The sequence below is a fragment of the Dasypus novemcinctus genome, chromosome 14, assembly GCF_030445035.2.
Source record: "Dasypus novemcinctus isolate mDasNov1 chromosome 14, mDasNov1.1.hap2, whole genome shotgun sequence".
Lineage (NCBI taxonomy): Eukaryota > Metazoa > Chordata > Mammalia > Cingulata > Dasypodidae > Dasypus > Dasypus novemcinctus.
Window position 1 is genome coordinate 92,289,744 of NC_080686.1, and position 5,812 is coordinate 92,295,555.

A 5,812-nucleotide genomic window follows, 5' to 3' on the forward strand; every position below is an offset into this window, starting at 1 on the left:
GCCAGACTGATGAAGAAAAAAAGAGAAGACCAAATAAATAAAATCAGGAATGTATGTTCCTACTGATCCCACAGAAATAAAAGGAATTATAAAAGAATATGATGAACAATTGTACACCAAAAAATTAGATAACTTAGATGAAATATACAAATTCCTAGAAGTATACAAATGACCTAAACTTATTCAAGAAGAAATTGAAAGTCTCCAACAAAGAGAGATTGGATCAGTTATCAAAAACTTTCCATAGAGGAAATTCCAGGACAAGACAACTTCATTGCTGAATTTTACCAAATATTTGAGGAGGAATTAACCCCAATTCTTTCAAACACTTACAAAATAGAAAAAGAGACACATCCTAATTCATTCTATGAGGCCAGCATTACCTGAATACCAAAATCAGGTAAATTCATCACAAGAAAAGAAAATTACACACCAATATTCCTTATGAATATAGATGCAAAAATCCTCAACAAAATATTGGCAAACAGAACCCAATAATATATAAAAAGGATTATACAGAGAAACAACGTGAGATTTATTCCAGGAATGCAGTATGGTTCAACATAAGAAAATCAATCAATATAATGGACCAGATTAATAGAATAAAGGGGAAAAACCCCACATAATCCCAATTGATGTAAAAAATATATATATTTGGTAAAATCCAATATCCTTTCATGATAAAAACCAGAAAACTAGGAATTAAAGGAAACTTTCTCAATATGATAAAGGGTATATATGGAAAACCCACAGCAAATATCATAATGATGAAAGATTGAAAGCTTTCCCCCTAAGATGAAGGACAAGATAAAATGCCAATTGTCACCACTGTTATTCAAAAATGTACTAGAAGATCTAGGTAGACAAATTAGGGAAGAAAGGGAAATAAAAGACATTTGAATTGGAAAGGAAGAAGTAAACATATCTCTCTTCCCAGGTGACGTGGTTCTATATATAGAAAATCCCAAAGAATCTGCAAGAAAGCTATAGAACTAAAAACAAATGAAGTCATCAAAGTTGCAAGGTACAAGATCAACACGGAAAAATCAGTTGTGTTTTTATGCACCAGTAGAGAACAAACTGAAAAGGAACTTCAGAAAAGAATTCCATTTTCAATAGCATCTATAAGAATAAAATACCTAGGAATAAATTTAACTAAAGCAGTAGAAGACTTAAACAGAGAAAAACTGCAAAATAGTGCTGAAAGAAATTAAAGAACTACATAAATGTTAAGAGGTTCTGTATTTATGAGATGGGAGACTTAATATTGTAAAATGTCAATAGTACATAAACCAATGTATACCTTTAATGCAATCCTTATTAAAATTTCAGCATCTTTGTTTCAGAAATGAAAAAAGCCATTCCTCATATTCATGTAATTACAAAAGACTGCAATTAGCCATAATAACCTTGAAAAAAGAACAACATTGGAGGACTCACACTTCCTGATTTCAAAACTTACTACACAATGACAATATTAATAATTATAACAGTATGGTATTGGACTAAGAATAGATATATGGACCAGTAAAATAGTATTGAGAGTACAGAGAAAAATCCTCATACTGATAGCCTGATGATTTTTTCAAAAGGACACCTAGCCTATTCAAAGGAAAAGAATAGTCTCATCAACAAATGGTCCTGGAAAAACTGAAAATCCTCGTGCAAAATATGCATTTGAATCCTTAATTCTCACCATAAAGAAAATTAATATAAAATTGATCAACAACCTAAATATAGGAGTTAATACTATAAAAATCTTAGGAAAAAACATAAGGAAATCTCTTTAGGCCCATGAATTTTGATTACTGCCAGATTTTCCAGTTTGATAATTTGCTAGAATAGTCTATATTCACTAAAAGCTCTTATTCTCAGTTATTGCCCTTTTACAAGGAAGGGATATAGATTCAAATCACCCAGGGGAAAAAGCACATAGAATAAAGACCAATATGATTCTATATATGGAGATTCTTTTATCCTTTTCCTTTAGATTTATGGTGTGTTACTCTCCTTAAATCTACATGTGACAATAGACACAGAATATTACCAAACAGGTAAGCTCATCTGAACCTCCATGTTCAGAGTTTTTAATTGGACTGATACCATGTGATCCAAAGCCCCCACATTAAGTCACATTCTTGATCTTTCTGCCATGACCAGACCCTACCCTAACTTACATTGTTACTAACTGGTTTGTCCAAGTTCTCCAGGCAAACAAAACTTATCTCCCAGGAGCTGAAGATAAAATCGAGACTTAGCTTTTGGGCAACTTCATGTTATTTACTACACAATTTTAAACATAGAAATAAAACTCCCATTAAATATATAGTTTTATTTTTCACATTTATGGTTCCTAGAGTTTACAATTTTTCATGGTGTACTATAGGTATCTGGTTTCATTTTTAACCTTAAAATGAAATAGCATTGCTCATACTATCTACCAAACAATTTGTCCTTTTTCCTTTACTTGGTTGTATCAACTCTATCATACATTAAGATCTCAAATATTAATGAGCCTGTCAGAGCTATTTATTATCATCCATTCATCAATTTGTCTGTTATGACAGCAATAAAACAATGGTATATATTATTTTGGTCTTGCTGTTTGTCTTAATGTGTGGTAAGAATAAGGATCATGCCATTCCCCAACCCCTTTTACTATGTTTTTTCAAACAGTGCAAAGGTGACTTTTTAAAATTATATGTGGAACTAGGCAAAATTACTTGAAGTCAATATATTTTTATACAAGGACTTTTACATCTTTTGACTCATTCCTACAACCCATGAAGATCACCTTTATTCCACCAAAGCTGAGTCAAGATTTGTCTTTAGGGTAGCCATTTTTAGAAGAACCCATACTTAATCTTCAACTCTTTGGCCTGTCACCTTGATTCAATTCTTTTTTATTTGGGATTATTTTTATCTCTACCTGAATATGGATGTACTGGTGGTATACTTCAAAAATGTCCCCTGTACAATTCTTAGGGTCTAATTTCTTCAATTTTTTCACTTTGGGACCCTAGAAGTTGAATTGTAGAAAATACATTGACAATTTGGCAAATCACCTAATATTTATTTGTTCTTAAAGTGTTTTAATTTTGAAAAAGCTTGTTTCATCTATTTTTCCCTAATGCCTTAGCAAAAAATTGTTATGGTTTCACTGTCACCACTGCAATAAATTTACTTAGATGGAAGCATAACCTGTCACAATTTAGTCACATTAACCATTTCTAGATACCATGATCAACTGTGCCTTTTCTTATCTAGAAAGAGCATGAGAGAGTTGGAATCAGATGGGACTTCTCTACACATGCCTTTTCTGTCCTTTTTATTTGAACCTATAGTTGGTGCTGGAGTAGGTAGGTGTACATCCAAGAGACTTGAATCTCTGGGCTGTCCATGTGCCAACTGGGCTCTGAGCCTCACCGAGTTGCATCACCCACTTTCCAGTTCATTAGACTCACCCAGGACAACTTACAAGGAGGTGAGGATGGACAACCACCACACCAAAGAACCAAGAGTGTCTACAACTGCAAGCAAGAGAGTCCCATCTATCAGCCATATGGGATGGAAGCCTGAAGTGCTGAGTCATGGAGAGGGAAAAAGAGGTGTAATATTGGGGCATTTTCAGGGCTTTTGGAATTGCCCTGAATGACATTGCAATGACCGATACAGGCCATTATATATACTGCCATGGCATTTTCAGGACTTTAGAATTGCCCTGAATAACATTGCAATGACTGATATCCAGACCATTATATATCCTGCCATAACCTATAGAATTGAGTGGGAGAGAGTGTAAACCATAATGTAAACTATAATCCATGCTTAGTGGCAATGCTCCAAAATGTGTTCATCAATTGGAATGAATGTACCACACTAATGAAAAAAGTTGTTAATGTGGGGAAGGGTGAGAAGTGTGGGGAGTGGGGCATATAGGAATCTCTTATATCTTTTTATGTAACATTTTATGTAATCTAAGTATTTTTTTAAAAAATAAATTAAAAATATATTAAAAGAAACGAGCCTACCTCTTTTACTAATTTTAAGGTAAATTTGACTTGATTACTTTTAGTCTATAAATTTATTTTATTGTTCTTATCTCTACCTGTATTTATATGTATATCTATACATAAAATTTCACATTTTTAATCACTTTAAGTGCATAATTCATTGGTACTAATTACATTTACAAAGTTGTGCTTCCATCACCACCATCATTTATCAAAACTTTTTCATCACTCCAAACAGAAACTCTGTACTTAGCAATAATTCTCCCTTCCTCCTTCCCTCTGTCTCCTGATAGCCCCTGATCTACTTTCAGCATCTATGAATTTGCTTAATTCCAGATAATTTATATACATGTGTAGCAGTTTGATATTTGTGAATTCCAAAAAGAGATATTATGTTTGTAAACTGATCTGTTCCTCTGGGCATGATACCCTTTGATTGTATTAGATTCTATTGAGATGGCTTTGATTAAATTATGTTTAGATTAGGACTTTTATTTGACCATGTCATTAGAGCAATTCAGAGTTGAATCCTTGCCCCATTGGTGGGCTATATAAACAGATGATCAGTCAAGAACACAGAAGTAGATACATAGAGAAAATACACAAAGGAAGAGAAATACCTCCATAGACATGGCAGAGGCCCTAGGAAGAGAGATAAACTATTCACCTGATAATTACAGCTGACCATGTGAAAAAAACAGAGCAGCTGACCCAGAAAGAAATGAGCCCCAGGAAGAGAGCTGAGCCCTATGCCAGCCTACAGCTGAGATCGGAAGCAGCTGGACCCATGGCGCCTTAAGAGGGAAGAGAAAGGCTGAAACTGGCCGACTTTGCCCTCCATCTTGTTTCAACACATGGCAACAGAGTTTGGTAAGGAAGTAACCTTGAGTTGGGCTCTTTAAGGTCTTTTAACTGTAAGCTTTTTTCTTTTAGTGTTTATATTTTATTTTTTTCTTTTTTCTTTTTGTCTTTATTTTTTTAATTTACATTAAAAAAATATGAGGTCCCCATATAACCCCCACCCCCCTCACTCCACTCCTCCCCCCATAACAACAACATCCTCAATCATCATGAGACATTCATTGCATTTGGTGAATACATCTCTGAGCACTGCTGCACCTCATGGTCAATGGTCCACATCATAGCCCACACTCTCCCACAGTCCACCCAGTGGGCAATGGGAAGACATACAATGCCCGGTAACTGTCCCTGCAGCACCACCCAGGACAACTAACTGTAAGCTTTTAATCTAAATAAATGCCTTTTAAAAAGCTAACCCATTTCTGGTACTTTGCATTAGCACCCTTTCGGCTGACTAATACAATGTGTAATCACATAATATTTGCCCTTTTGGGTGGGCATATTTTACTCAGCATAATATTTTGAAAGTTTATCCATGTCGTAGCATGCATCAGAATTTCATTCCTTTTCTATGCATATAAATTTAAGAATAGATTTACCAATTGTTTAAAAGATATATAATTGGCATTTTTGTTAGGTTTGTACTAAATTTATGAATTAGTCTGGGGAAAATTTTTAAATATTAAGTAAGTTATCCTGTTTAAAAGCTTTAAATTTTCTCCATTTATTCATATCATCATCTATGTCCTTTACTGCATTGTAAGGTTTTGACCATAGGGATCTTAAGAAATTCTGGTTAATTCCTAGATTTTTTTTCAGCTTTTTTATTAAAGAAGTTGTAGGTTTATAGAAAAATCAGGATTAAAAGAGAGTTCCTTTATACCACCCTATTAATAACACCTTGCATTAGAGGGATTCATTTGTTATAATTAAAGAAC

General features: G+C 33.8%; 1 non-coding gene across 1 annotated transcript; it reads right to left on the reverse strand.

The window, feature by feature from the left end:
- Positions 1–3,144: 3,144 nt before the first annotated feature.
- LOC111762504 (small nucleolar RNA SNORA1) lies at positions 3,145–3,275 on the reverse strand. Its single transcript, XR_002795603.1, has one exon. It is a non-coding gene; the product is annotated as a small nucleolar RNA SNORA1 (small nucleolar RNA).
- Between the last annotated feature and the right edge of the window lie 2,537 nt (positions 3,276–5,812).